Source organism: Pan paniscus, chromosome 23, assembly GCF_029289425.2.
Source record: "Pan paniscus chromosome 23, NHGRI_mPanPan1-v2.0_pri, whole genome shotgun sequence".
NCBI lineage: Eukaryota > Metazoa > Chordata > Mammalia > Primates > Hominidae > Pan > Pan paniscus.
This window is the reverse complement of record NC_085927.1, coordinates 44,034,540-44,050,642: the sequence shown is the minus strand read 5'-3', so window position 1 is coordinate 44,050,642 and position 16,103 is coordinate 44,034,540.

The following is a 16,103-nucleotide window of genomic DNA, read 5'->3' as shown; positions in this document are numbered from 1 at the left end:
AACGAATATATATTTCTGTAAATAATAAAGCTAAGAGGCTAAAGAATGTCCAGGCTGGCAGGCAGCTTTTTCAGGCAACATGAAATGGAAGCTCTCTTTGAGAAGACGGAATAGGAACAGGAATTCGAATTAAGTAAGGGAATAAACAGTGCAACTAGGAGGCAGAAAAGAGCAAATACAAAGACCCTGAGATGAGAACATTTTGGCAGGTGCAGGAAATGGGAAGAAGTCCAGTGGGGCTGGAGTACAGACAGCCACGGAGAGAACGGCAGGAGAGGAGGGCAGAGAGATTAAGCAGAAGGCAGGTAGCTCCTTGCAGAGCAATGTGTGGACTTTGCATTTGGATTTAATTGCCAGGATGATAGAAGTCCTGCGGAGGGGTTGTGAGTAAAGGTGTAACTTGATCTAACTTGTGCTTTAAAGGGCTCTCTCAAACTGTTGTGTGCAGAACAGACTGCAGGGGGCAACGTGGAGCAGGCAGATAACTGGGAGCAAGGCGGTGATCCACGGGAGACGGCTAGCCTGGACCAAGCAGTTGGCAATGGATAAGGTGAGACATAGGGCTGCTTGCTAATTGAATGTGGATGTATGGGCATTTAGCTGGAGAAATTCTTCATCAGACACCTGTTTCTCCTGACAGTCTGGCGTGCATTCCTGCTTCTTCTGGTGAAAGCATCTCTGCTTCACGTTTAGAACTATGCCGCCGCAATGGACGCAGTATACCCTGAATTGTTCTTCAGAGTTCCCAAACTTCCCGTGGCTGAGGAGTCAGCCCTGGACCTCAGCTAGGTCAGTGAGGCTCTCTTTCCTGGAAAACTGTCTCTTCAGTAGAGCGACATAGGTCTTAAAATGGAAACGTTCGCCCTGACAGTTGTCCCCTGAAGGGGCTGCCCATGAGTTCTGCTAGCCAGACCCTGAGGCTGCTTTGATCCTTTCCTTTCCACAAAGAGTCAGTCCATAGCCCCAGGTCAACCCTGTGGCCATTGATGTATCAGAAGCACTGTTTTAAAGTCCATGTGATGTAGGAAAACGCTATCAGACTGGGATTCAGGAAACCTGGGTCTTAGACTTGGTTCTGACACTGACTAGCCACAAGATCTTGACAAATATCTTCTCTTCTAATCCTCCACTTTTTTTTTTTTTTTTGATGGAGTCTCGTTCTGTCACCCAGGCTGGAGTGCAGTGGTGCAATCTCGGCTCACTGCAACCTCGGCCCCCCAGGTTCAAGTGATTCCTCCACCTCAGCCTCCCAAGTAGCTGGGACTGCAGGAGCCCACCACCATGCCTGGCTACTTTTTTTTTTTTTTTTTTGTATTTTTGTAGAGATGGGGTTTCACCATGTTGGCCAGGCTAGTCTTGAACTCCTGACCTCAGGTGATCTGCCCACATCAGCCTCCCAAAGTGCTGGGATTACAGGCTTGAGCCAACGTGCCCAACCCATCCTTGCAAAAAAACAGAGGAGTCAGAGATGTGACCTATTGTATGCTTCTATGCCATATCCATGCACATGGCGTAGAACATTATAACCTGTAAAATGTCCATCTCTCCCACCGGCCTGGAGGAGGGGGCAGCTTTATTCATTCACAGAGAAATAGTTGCTGAGTCTCTTTCATGTGACAGGCACAATGCAATGTTCCAGGATGATTACCTGTGTCTACTCTAGCTCAGTACTAATGCTCAATAAATGTTTTCAAACAAATGATTTGATTTCAGAGTTCCTTTAGAAACTAATTAACACATTGAATGCATCTATAAGGTGATTCCAAATTGTTGTTATAAGAATTATCTCTTTAGAGATTCCTCTCCAGTTCCTACAGTCTATGAATCTATGAGTCGCTTATATGAAAGGTTAGCAATAATGGATTTTGTCTACTGAAAATCACAGCTGCTCACTGGATGCTTCTCTTGAAGCGACACCATCAGCAGGTTATTCTGACCCGCTCATTAAGACTTCCTTAAAAGACAAGGATTAGTAGATAATTCACCTGTCTAGAAAAACAGGTGCTAACTTCCACTTTATGGCTAGGCTGGGGAGGGGGGGGGTGGGGGGTGGAAATAAAAGCAACCGTTTCCATAGCAACAAAAATGCACAATTTAAAGAACATAGTGTCTTGCTTAAATCTATTTATAAAGAATGTGTAGGAAATACAATTAAGGAAACTAACAGCAGATGAAGTACTTGGGCTCTGGCTTAATTGTCTGTCTTCCATCATTTAGTACTTAAGAAAAATGGCTTGCTAAAAGATGGAGCGGTCAGCGGCACAGGAGGTGGCACAAAGAGGAGGATGTGACTTTCCTGCATCTCTCAGAGAGCCAAGCCCCTTCACAGCCCCTACATTCCCAACCCCAAAGTAGCAGCTCCCATTGCCCCAGTCTAGCCCTGTTCAGACAGTTTTCAAGGCCGGCATGAGGTGTGGGTTAGTAGGTCACCACCTTAGAGACCTGATTTAATTGTCCCCTGTGGCTCACTAGACTGCAAAAACCTTTACTGTTGACCTGAAATTTTCACCAGGAGATTCCTAAAGGTGCATTTATAAGCCCTGCTTCATTTCCAGAATTCATCATGTTACCTGGATGCTTTGCCAGGACTCTAAACTGAAATCCAAAGTCAGCTCCTCTTCCTGAACAGCTGACTTCTGTCCCTTTACCCTTTCTGGCATTCAGGACTGATACCGCTCACATTCTTCAATCTTGCCCACTTTTTCTTCTCAATTGTCTCTGCAACCTTTCAACTGTCATGACCCAGGACTACACAAAATGCAGTAGAGATGGTCTCATTCAGCTTCCGAAGGATTTTTTTTTTTTTTTTTTGAGACAGAGTCTCGCTCTTGTTGCTCAGGCTGGAGTGCAATGGTGCGATCTCGGCTCACCACAACCTCCACCTCCTGAGTTCAAGTGATTCTCCTGCCTCAGCCTCCCGAGTAGCTGGGATTATAGGCATGCGCCACCATGCCCACCAAATTTTTTGTATTTTCAGTAGAGACGGGGTTTCACAATGTTGGCCAGGCTGGTCTCAAACTCCTGACCTCATGTGATCCATCTGCCTTGGCCTCCCAAAGTGCTGGGATTACAGGCGTGAGCCACCGCGCCCGGCCCTGAGGGACATTTTTTGGCTCCCTTCCTGGGCCTCATTGCTCTCCCACCAGACACTCTTGTCCTGGGCTCCAGACTCTGGGGGATTCCCAAGGGTCTAAGGCCAGTCTGCTAAGCAAAACCTTGACCCTGTGTTTCTTGAACTTCAGAGCCTACTCCTCAAGGATAAGATGCTGAAGCAGCCACGTGCTGGTGTTGTACCTTGGACAGTTCCATATGATGAGCTCAGCTTTCACCCATTCTGCAGGAGCTGTGGTTCTGCAGCTCCCTGACCAGGGACAGCTTCATCCTGCACAGGACCGTGCATGCAGGGTGTGCTCAATCATCAGTGGTGACTGCTGAACTCCTTCCATCATTCTCACATGCTCCACAGCAACCACAAACACTTGTTTAACCTGGAAAGAGGAAAAGGCCACCCCGGAATAGTCATGCTTCCCTCTCACTGAAGTGAACCAGATGGGGCCACATGCAATCAGATGGACTCCTAAACAGAACAAAATGTCACTCTCCTTGTCTCATGGTTGTCTCATGGGTTGACATACCCAACACTAAAAAATAAAGAAAAAAATTATAAATACAGCAGTCTCCCCTTATCCATCCGTGATTTTGATTTTTGAGGTTTTTAGTTACCCCCAGTCAACTTTGATCTGAAAATATTAAACGGGAAATTCCAGAAATATACAATTTCTTTTTCTTTTTTGTTGTTTTTGTTTTTTCCGAGAGAGAGTCTTGCTCTGTTGCTCAGGCTGGAGTGCAGTGGCGCAATCTCGGCACCTGCCACCATGCCCGGCTACTTTTTTTTTTTTTTTTAGTAGAGATGGGGTTTCGCCACATTGGTCAGGCTGGTCTCGAAGTCCTGACCTCATGATCCACTCACCTCGGCCTCCCAAAGTGCTGGGATTACAGGTGTGAGCCACTGTGCCTGGCCGAAATACACAATTTGTACGTTTTAAATTGTACATTGCTCTGAGTAGCATGAAGAAATCGCCACTCGGTCCCAACCTGATGTGGATCCTCCATCTGTCCAGCGTATCCACGCTGCAGGTGTTACCAGCCCCAGAGTCACTTAGTAGTCATCTCAGTCATCAATTCAACTCTTGAGGTTTTAGAGTGCTTGTGTTCAAGTAATCCTATTTTACTTAATTTTTGCTTCACTACTAATAATTATTAGTTATTTCTGTTAATGTCTTACTGTGCCTAGTTTATATATAAAACTTTGTCAAAAGTATGAATATACAGGGAAAACATAGGACAGTATGTATAGGGCTCAGTATTATCAGCAGTTTCAGGCATCTGCTGAGGGTCTTAGAATGCATTCGCCACAGATAAGGGAGAATACTCTAAAAACACAAGAGAAAAACAGTGCCTTGTCCTTTTCTCCAGCACCCTCTTTCCAGAAAGAATCTAATTAGAAGAGTCTTGAATCTTTCTTTCTGCAATGGCTAAGGCTCTGCCATCACAGGTGCTCCTTCTCCTGCCCCAGGCCCAGCTGTCTCCCTTTCCTTCCTCAAACAAGCCAGGTACATTCCTTTGGGACACGCCACTCCCTCTATCTGAATCTCCCTGACCTAAATCATTACTTGTTTGGTTCTTTTTTCTTTTCTTTTTTTTTTTTTTTTTTTAGAGGGAATTTCGCTCTGTCACCCAGGCTGCAGTGCAGTGGCATGATCTTGGCTCACTGCAACCTCAGCCTCCCAGGTTCAGACGATTTTCCTGCTTCACCCTCCCGAGTAGCTGGGATTACAGGCACCCACCACCACACTCGGCTAATTTTTTTTTTTTTTTTCATAGAGACGGGTTTCACCATGTTGACCAGGCTGGTCTTGAACTCCTGACCTCAGGTGATCCGCCTGCCTTGGCTTCCCAAAGTGCTGGGATTACAGGCGTGAGCCACTGTGCCTGGCCACTTGTTTGGTTCTTACCATCCAGTCCCCAGCTCAGAGAAGTCTTCCTGGACCCTGTTGAAAGCAGCCTCTTCCACCAGCCAAGTCTTTTATTTGTTCTATTTCCTCCATGACATCTATCAGTGTCTGCAATTATTTTGTTCACTTAGGGTTCTACTTATTTATTTCTACTTACTTATTTCCACCACCAGCATATAAATTTGTTGAAACAGACACACTGTCTGTATTGTACCCCTCTGTATCCCCAGGCTCCAAACAATGCCTGGCATAGAGTAGAAATTCAATAAATATGCATTACATGAATGAATGCTTGCAGGAATTAATGAATGGTGCTGGTAATACAGCCTCATGGTTAGAACTACAGGCTTCAAAACCTGACATCTTTGAGTATGAATTCTGGATTGAACATTTAGTAGTTACCTGAACACAGGCAAGTCAGTGAACTGCTCAAAGCCTCATTTTCTTCCTTTGTAAAACAGGGTCAAATATAGCATTTATCTCGTAAGGTGGTTATGAGAATTCAATGAGAACAACACTGGCCAAGCACTAAGCACAGTGGCTGGCACATAACCTCAGCAAATGGGCATTACAATTATTACAATTATCCTCCTATTTTCCCCTATTCTGTAATACTCTTCCTACTATTGCCAATTAATGGAAACTACAATTCTTTTTTCTATCTTACCTATAGAAAGTCTTCCTGAGGAGACTCTGGTCTAATTGATTCTTTCTCTATTGCCATATTGAAGTTCCATCTGCTTGCAAATTACTGTAGAATAAGAATAGAATGACAATTTAGTGAGCATCTACTATGCTCAAGCATTTGATATATACTGGATTATCTCTTTCACCCACATGGAACTCTGCCAGGGGGAGGAGCAAACAGTGGCAATTGTGCCATGATATCTGTTTGAAATGCTTGTTCTTCAGTGCTGTAAAGAAATAGCACTTGAACATAAATCTCAGCAAAGCTATTTTTATACTTTCTGCAGAAAGGGTACACTCACCAGCAGTTTTGCCATGAGAGTACACTGAACAAAGGAGACAGGGTCATTTATAACCTGACGCTTCCACCTTACTGCTGTGTCCGGTTTCTACTGGCTGGAATGGGACCTCACATTCTGTATTTGCCTTGATTGGCTAGCAACTTAGAACTTTTTAAACGAGGCAAAGGCAGAGAACAAAGGAAGGAGGAAGTAACTTGTGGAATGCTGAGAAAGGTAAAAACACCTTCAGATAAGGAAGAGGAACAGGCTATGACGTAATGCTTGCTTGGACTACTATAAGCATGCCAGGGAAAATATTTAGGCTAAATTGTGGGAGCTAAGAACATAAAGCACATCGATTTCTTTATTATGGCTAGCAGATATTTAAGAATATTAGCACAGGTCTTTGAATAAATTTTGCTTTTAAGAGAAGTTACTATTTATTCCTAATTAGACTGGGAGGAAAGTCTTTGAAGAGGAACCTCTACTTTATTTTTCATGTATCCATTCTACCTTCTTTTTTAGTGATAGAGTCATAATTGCTTGGGGAAGGAGGAGCAAAGAGAACATTTCTCGGCCTCCCTGGCAGTCAGTTGTGGCCATGAGACTAAGCTGTGGCCAATTAGGTAAAAGCAGAAGGAAACTGGTTCAGCAGGAAAACAAGCCTATATTTGTCTTTCCCCCCACCCCACCCACACAGTTCCTGCAACCTAGAATGTGGAGGTGGGGGTAGGGGTGGTCCTTAAAGGTAGCTTGAATCTTGAGGTGAACATGAGGATGGATGAACATGAGGATGGTGGGGCAGAAAAATAAAAGAAACTTGCACACTAGCCCTAGAATCCCTACCTACACACTACATTTCTGGGAGAAATAAAAACCGCATTTCTATTTCATTCAAGTCAGTGGTATCTGAGCTTTTCTATGATAAGTAGCAAACCCTAATCCTAACCTTTACTATAGGCATCATAAGCCCATGGTATTAATGAAGACTTGGAACTCAGGAAGAGTGAATAATTTGTCCAAGATTACACAGCTAAAAAGCCACCAACCTGGTATTTGAATGTTGATGAACTTCATTCTAATATACAAGTTTTTTCCATTAATCCTGCAAGTTAGGTCTCAATTCAGGGCAGAAAGGATCTCAGAGGGGTTTACCTCCAACCCTCAGGCAATAGGGAATCCTTTCTCCGGCATCCCTGAAGACCACCCCAGCCTCAGGCTTAATGGCCTCTGGGGACATAAAACTCATGACTCACTGTTCAATCCTTTATTTATTTATTTATTTATTTATTTATTTTTGAGATGAAGTGTCTCTTTGTTGCCCAGGCTGGAGTGCAGTGGCACGACTCCAGCTCACTGCAACCTCTGCCTCTCAGGTTCAAGCAATTCTCCTGCCTCAGCCTCCTGAATAGCTGGGACTGCAGGCACATGCCACCACACCTGGCTAATTTTTGTATTTTTAGTAGAGACTGGGTTTCACCATATTGGTCAGGCTGCTCTCAAACTCCTGACCTCAGGCAATCCACCCACCTCGGCCTCCCAAAGTGCTGGGATTACAGGTGTGAGCCACCGCGCCCGGTCCTCAATCCTTCATTTTTCAGAAAGCTCTTCTTTGATGTAACAGCTGAAATTGACTTTTTTTATAATGTCCACGCCATAATTGTGAACTTTCAAACCAGTGAGACCCTTGCGGTGTCCACTTGGCTCTTCAAACCTTTCAGGACAGACTTCAGGTGTCTCTTGGTCTTCTGTATGCCAACTACAATGAATCCTCATTCATTCATAACACAGAGGAGGGATGCTTATGTGCCAAACACTGGGCTATGCACTGAGGCAGATGTGCTGGCTGACCTCAAGGAGTTTGTAGTCTAACGGGACTCCCTAAAAGGGCGTGGTCTCTTTTGGTCCCATTTAACTGTGCCAATTTCTTTCGGAAGAATGGTTCTTATGAGTAGTGTTTCCAATTATGGGGAGATAGACTCATAAACTTAGATTCTTTGTGTCCACCTATCTTAGCCCCTTTATATTTTCTTTTCTTTTATTCTCATCATACTCCCCCTGGAGAACTCAATCGTGCCTGGAATTTCAGTGGTAACCTAAATGCCAACCAGTCCCAGGCCTTTATCTCTAAACTCTCTCTTAGGCTCCAGACTCAAATGTAAAGGTCTAATTGTCAACTCCACCTTGATATACTGCAAACCCCTCAAATGCAGTAAGTCCAAAGCTGAATCCATCATCTCTCTCCCTGCCTCCCTTCTGCCTCCAATGCAGCCTCTCCTCCTGCACTCTCTGCTCTGGTTAATGTTACTGTGATCTATGCCATTTTCTAACCTCGCATGATCCCTTCCACTACCTTACACTCCACTTTCTTCCCTGCCAATCTCTTATAAATTCCCCACATCCCTCCCCACCTCTCCACCTCCATGGCCACTGTTGAGTCCTGCATCATCATTTATCCAAACAATTCCAATAACCCCCCTGGCTAACCTTCCTGTTCCTGATGAAAACCCTGTACATTTCAATCTAACCTACACACTATCAGCATTGACCTCTTTAAATCAAACACTGGCTATAGCACCTATTACTTAAAAGACTTCCATGCAACATGCCTGCTTATCAACTGCGAATGCTGTGGCCATAAAATGACCTCACCAATCAGGCTCCAATTTATGTTTCCAGCTTCATCTCTTCCCACTTCCCTGATCCAATTTTTGTTTGTTTGTTTGTTTTTGAGATGGAGTCTCGTGATCTTGGCTCACTGCAACCTCTGCCTCCTGGGTTCAAGTGATTCTCCTGCCCCAGCCTCCCGAGCAGCTGGGATTACAGGCACCTCCCATGCCTGGCTAATTTTTGTGTTTTTAGTAGAGACGGGGGTTTCGCCATGTTGGCCAGGCTGGTCTTGAACTCGTGACCTCAGGTGACCTACCTGCCTCGGCCTCCCAAAGTGCTGGGATTACAAGCATGAGCCACCGCGCCTGGCCCCCAGTCCAAATTCTATACACTGAACCCCAGCTACAGGAAACGGCTCCCTGCTTTCCAACATGTCACATGCTTTTCTGACCCTGTGTCTTCCCTCTTCCTCTTCCTGCTGGTCCCTCTTTGGTAAAATGAAGTCTTCCCCAGTCACCAGGCTGAGCTTTGTCACTGCCTGTGTACTCCCTAGCTGATTGCACAACCTCTTCTAAAATCTTGCCACATGATCATAGAATGCTTGTTATATGACAGACTTTGTGACTATAAGGTCATGGGGGGGGGGCAATGATTACTTCTTACACACCTCTACATGCTCATGATTTACACACATCCTGCACACAATAATGGAGAAATCAGAGGTGATTAACCATTAATGAGCCCTAACTTGGTGTCAGCCCTACCTTGGTCACGTCACACACCGTTCACCGGAAGACCATAAGGGGTTCTTGAGGTCAGAAAGTGCAGCATAATAATAGACTTACTGCATAATATTTATTGAACACTTACTGTATACCTGGTGTCAAAATTTAAAAGTGCACTAAGTTCAACAGCAAGGCAGTAACTAGAAATGGAAAACCAAAAATCATATGTTCTCACTGATATGTGGGAGCTAATCTTTGAGGACACAAAGGCATAAAAATGATACACTGGACTTTGGGGACTTGAGGGAAAGAGTGGGAGGGGAGTGAGAGATAAAAGACAATAAATATGGGGCAGTGTATATTACTCGGATGATGGGTGCACCAAGTTCTCACAAATCTCCACTAAAGAACTTACTCATGTAACGAATACCACCTGTACCCCAATAAATTGTGGAAAAATAAATTTAAAATAATAATAATAAAATAAATATAATGTGGATGGGGAAACACCTGGCATTTCAGAAGCATCTGCACTGTTATTGACATGCAACATGGCTTCTATGGTCAATGTTAACTGTGTGATATTTTCCAAGTAATTCATTTGCAGTGCCTGTTCCAGAAAACTGGAACAAAACAGAAAAGAAGAAATTCAACTAGGTATATCAATATTTTGAAAAAAATAAAAACAAAAAAAAAACAGCAAGGCAGGCTTTAGTCAAGGGTATTGCAATTGGGAAGAGAGGCCAGAACTCAATCTGAAGTCAACTGCACTGAACCAAAGGGTAGAAGAGGTTGTTTTGCTTTGTTTTGTTCTAGGTTCTGGGGCACATGGGCAGGATGTACCAGTTTGTTACATATGTAAACATGTGCCATAGTGGCTTGCTGCACCTATCAACCCATCACCTAGGTATTAAGCCCTGCATGCATTAGCAATTTTTCCTAATGCTCTCTCTCCCCCTACCCCACCCCCCAACAGGCCCCAGTGTGTGTTGTTCCCCTCCCTGTGTCCGTATGTTCTCATTTTTCAACCCCAACTTACAAGTGAGAACATGCAGTGTTTGTTTTCTGTTGCTGCATTAGTTTGCTGAGGATAATGGTTTCCAGCTCCAACCATGTCCCTGCAAAGGGCATGATCTCGTTCTTTTTTATGGCTGCATAGTATTCCATGGTATATATGTACCACATTTTCTTTATCTGGTCTATTGTTGATGGGCATCTGGGTTGATTCCATGTCTTTATTATTGTGAATAGTGCTGCAATGAACATACGCATGCGTGTATTTTGTAATAGAACGATTTATATTCCTTTGGGTATATACCCAGTAATGGAATTGCTGGGTCAGATGGTATTTCTGGTTCAAGATCTTTGAGGAATCACCATACTATCTTCCACAGTGGTTGAACTAATTTACATTCCCACCAACAGTGTAAAAGTGTTCCTATTTCTCTGCAACCATCTGTTGTTTCTTGACTTTTTAATAGTGGCCATTCTAACTGGCATGAGATGGTATCTTATTGTGGTTTTGATTTGCATTTCTCTAATGATCGTTAATGATGAGCTTTTTTTTTTTCCATGTTTGTTGGCTGCATGAATGTCTTCTTTTGAAGGTGGGGGAGTTTTTAAGAGCCAGGGTGAGTTGGACCATAGGTGACCTGTGCTTGCTAATTGGCCTTACCCAAAGGAAAATAAGCTTTCTTGCATCTTCTTGACAGGAAGAAATTTTACAACACAGAGCAAGGTGCCCACTGAAAGTTAGGCTCCTACCCTCCCATAGGTAGAGGGATTCTCTTCCATGATGATTACATTTCAAAAGGATGGTTACCAGGTCCTAGAGAAAGACATTCTTGGGTTGTCCACTGGCAAGAGGATTTTTTTTTTATTTGAAATTCAATTGTTATTAATATAATTGAGCCACATAACACAAATTCATTAACAATATGAGAATTTTTTTTTTTTTTTTTGAGATGGTGTCCTGCTCTGTCACCCAGGCTGGAGTGCAGCAGTGCGATCTAAAAGATTTATGGTTGGGCACAGTGGCTCACACCTCTAATCCCAGCACTTTGGGAGGCCAAGGTGGGTGGATCACCTGAGGTCAGAGGTTCAGGACCAGCCTGGCCAACATGATGAAACCCTGTGTCTACTAAAAATACAAAAAATTAGCCAGGCGTGGTGGTGGGTACCTGCAATCCCAGCTACCCGGGAAGCTGAGGCAGGAGAATCTCTTGAACCCGGGAGGCAGAGGTTGTGATGAGCCAAGATCACACCACTGCACTCCAGCGTGGGCGACAAGAGGGAAACCTCATCTCAAAAATAAAAATAAAAAGATTTACATCTCAAAGGGGCAGAGAAAGAATTCACAATTATGATTTTCTAAAGTAAATGCTCTAAAAAGGGAAGAGAAAGACCCCAAGTGAGAAAGAAGTCTGTCTAAAGTCAAGTCAAGCCTAGAGGAAAGTTAAGGCCATCTCCGTCACTAGCATTGTGTTGAGCACTTTGCATAAACCATCTTATTTAATAATCCTCACAACGGCCCTCTGTAGAAGAATATCAACTTCATTTCACAGCAAGAAGATGGCAGAGCTGCATGCCATAGCTGACAGATAATTCACTTCTCCAGCCTCAGTGTGTGATCAGTCTGGCAGATAAAAAGAACTGAGCAAGTCAGTCTGTTGAATGAATAAACGATCTTTGCTTTACACTTCTCTGGTATTTAGTTGACCAAATGATCGTACTGTATGGAAAAGGATGGTAGATCCCATGAGATTCTATGAGATCTCAGTTAGCAACCTGTGGGTCTCTTCCCAAGTACCACAGACCAAGGGCAAGCACACCGCACCTGGGTAAAACAAGCAAGACATAGAAGAATAAGTAATAAAAGTGGGAACAAAATGCTGAAGGAAACTGACAAAGGCATGAGGCACTACAGAAGGTTTCGTTTTAGGCAGCCACCTTGCTACTGAGCAGCTATTGGCAAGTGGCCAATAACGTTAGCCATTGTTGTGTGCAAGCCAGTGTAACACAGTGGTTAGGAGTATGAACCCTGAAGTCAGACTACGTGGTTATTACAAGAGTTAATGGATTAGTTTGTTAAGGTTGCCATAACATAGTGCCATAAACTAAGTAACTTTTTTTTTTTTTTTTTTTTTTTTTGAGACAGAGTCTCACTCTGTTTCCCAGGCTGGAGTGCAGTGGTGCAATCTTGGCTCACTGCAACCTCCACTTCCCAGGTTCAAGAGATTCTCCTGCCTCAGCCTCCCTAGCAGCAGGAATTATAGGTGCATGCCACCACATTAGGCTAATTTTTGTATTTTTTAGTAGAGACAGGGTTTTACCATGTTGGCCAAGCTGGTCTCGACCTCCTGACCTCAAGTGATCTACCCACCTTGGCCTCCCAAAGTGCTAGGATTACAAGTGTGAGCCACCACACGTGGCCTAGACTGAGTGACTTACAAAACAGAAATTTATTTCCTTACAATTCTGGAGGCTGGAAGTCTTAGATCAAGGTGTCAGCAAAATTGGTTTCTTCTAAGGCCTTTCTCCTTGGCTTAAGGATAGCCATCTTCTCCCTGCGTTCCCATATAGCCATCCTTCTGTGTGTGTCTGAGTCCTAATCATCTCTTGCTTCTTTTCTTTGACAGAATTACTCTGTCACCCAGGCTGGGGTGCAGTGGCGATCATGGCTCACTGCAGCCTCAAACTCCTAGGCTCAAGCAATATTCCCACTTCAGCCTCCTGAGTAGCTGGGACTAGAGGTGCATACAGCCACACATGGCTAACTTTTTTAAAATGTTTTTTGTAGACACAGGCATCCTTCTATGTTGCCCTGGCTGGTCTCAAATTCCTGACCTCAAGGGATCCTCCTGCCTCAGCCTCCTGCAGTGCTGGGATTACAGGCATGAGCCACTATGGCCAGACCTCATCTCTTCTTCTTATAAGGATACTAGTCATAGATTAGAGCCTGCCCTAATGACCTCATTTTAACTTAATCACCTCTTTAAAGGCCCTATCTAGCTCCAAATATAGTTACGTTCTAAGATATTGAGGGTTCAGGTTTCAACATATGATTTTTTTTGAGGGAGATCCAATTCAGTCTGTAGCATTTAATGAAGTTAATAGATGTAATATATGTAAAATACTTTAAATTGATTCCTGCCACACAGTTTGTTCTGTAAGTGTTGTTATTATAATCATTATCTGTAATTTTAATAAATTTTATTTCCATGTCTTTCTCTGGCACATAGTGTTCAATAAATACGAGGCTTGTTGTTCATTTATTCGAGAAATATGTATTGATCATCTATTGTGTGTTAGCCACTGTTCTAGGTGAAGGGACGGAGCTATGAATAAGATGCATAAGGGGCCTGTCTTCAGGAAGTGTCATTATTATCATTATTATCATTATTATAGTTATTATATCTTAGGCATTTCATTATCTGCCAATCACAAAACTTTACTTTTAAAGCAAAGTTGTGAGTTTAGCAAGTGAGTATATATGTTAGCTGCAAGTGATTTGTTTTTCTCAAATGTCCATAAACCATCTCTTTGCTGTGTTGGAACTCCATGGAATTAAAGTTCAGTTCAGTGTGTTATAGTGTTCAGGTTACACTTTATTAAAAATGGGGGCATGGCTGGGTGCGGTGGCTCACGCCTGTAACCCCAGCACTTTGGGAGGCTGAGGCGGGTGGATCACCTGAGGTCAGGAGTTCAAGACCAGCCTGGCCAACATGGAGAAACCCCATCTCTACTGAAAATACAAAATTAGCTGGGCGTGGTGGTGCATGCCTGTAATTCCAGCTACTCGGAAGGCTGAGGCAGGAGAACTGCTTGAACCTGGGAGGTGGAGGTTGCAGTGAGGGAGATCGCACCACTACACTCCAGCCTGGGCAACAAGACCGAAACTCCGTCTGAAACCTGTCTCTACTAAAAATACAAAAAGTTAGCCGGATGTGGTAGTGTGCGCCTGTAGTCCCAGCGACTCAGGAGGCTGAGGCAGGAGAATCGCGTGAACCTGGGAGGCGGACGTTGCAGCGAGCCGAGATGGCGCCATCTCACTTCCTCCCCAGTGACAGTGCGAGACTCCATCTCAAAAAACAAACAAAACAAAACAAAACAAAAAACGGGGACAAAACATGCCGATGTTTGTTCTTACATTCCTTGACGTCTTGATTTCTAGGATCACTGACTTTGGCTCTGAGACCATCTGACATTCCTTCTAGCACCCTGGGATGCAATCTTTGAGGACTCGGGTTGTCACCTCATTTAGAGCAACCGTCTTCCCCCTTCCTCTCCGATGCCACCTGTGATCTCACCTGTACGGGGCTGCATTCTACCTCCACGCTGCTTATTCACCTTTGTCCGTTCATATCTTGAATTAGGCAGAACCCCTTTCATTTAAAAGCTAAAGAAACCCAGTTTCAAACCCCAACTAGAAAACAAAAGGATTTTATGGACTAATGTAAATAAAAGCCTAAGGTACTCCAGGAGAACTGTCCAATATCTGTCCCATCTTTTGGTTCTGTTTTCCTCTCTACTGGCTTCAGTCTCACATGGGCTTGCCTTTGATGGTTACAAGATGGTCCCCAGCCAGCCGTCTTCATTCTACGAGCTTGAAGCTCCAGCAGAAAGAGGACTTCTTTTTCCCAATGTTCCAGCAGAACTACAGGGCGTATTCTCATCAGCTTTGTCCGCATCATAAATCTGATCTCAGACTATTCACTTGATTCTGATGGGTCAGATCTCAGCATGAGCTGAAGTCACCTGTAGAGCCTCATGACTGAAGAGGAGAGAATGAGTGGTCCCCTGAAGATTCTGTTGTTAACACGAAAGGAAGGAGGAATGGATGCAAAATTAGAGGAGCAAAAATTAGATGTCCATAATAAATCATATTTCCCACGTGGATATGGATGGAGACAATTCAGAATTGAATCGTCCTGAAGTTTATTTCTAACATGTGAGATGACATCATTTTTTTATTCCTCAAATAGTGGGCTTCTCTTTTTCCTTTGCCTTGCTTCATGTAATGCTGGCAGCATCATTTTTGTATGGTTCAGGATATGTAAGGATACGCTTGTTGTGAACTTTTCTCTCACGTTGAAAACTCCACTTTTGAATCTGGCCACCATCTTTCAAAAACCTGAGCTTATTGGAGATCTTCCAATGGGTTTCTTAACATATCTATAAATTTTCTCCTTGTATTCATTCAATTTTTTTGAAGACATTATATACATTCTTTCTTTCGACAATTATTAACTGAGCACTTACCCAGGAAATACTATCGAGGAAAGTGCTATTCTAGGTCCTAACACTACATCAATGAACTGGAGAGAAACCATCACTACCCTGCCAGAGTCCATACTTCAGAGGAGTGGGGAATTAGGTAGGAATAATGTAGTGTTAAAATGCTGCCTAGATCTACTTTTGAGGCCCTAGCTGGAGGCCAGTCAGTTCCTCCTTCTTGAGTAGCTGCTTTAGTCCACACCCCAACCATCTCCCTTTTACAGGTCACATTCTGGGCCACTATACACCCACCCTAATCATCCTAGGGTCAGGGATCAGACAACCAAGGACAGCCTCTATGCCCCAGAACCCACTGGAATTATTTAAATTAGTCAGCCCTAGCCTACTTGCCCTGCCCTGCTCATTCCTTCCCACGGAAGCCACGAGAAAGGCTCTTGCCCGGGATTTCCCTCCCTCCCTCTGCCTCAGGACCACCCCATTGCTTCCCCTGCATGGGTGCTGTCTCTGCAGGGAACTTCGCATGACAAAACTGTAAAACCCTTTCCAGT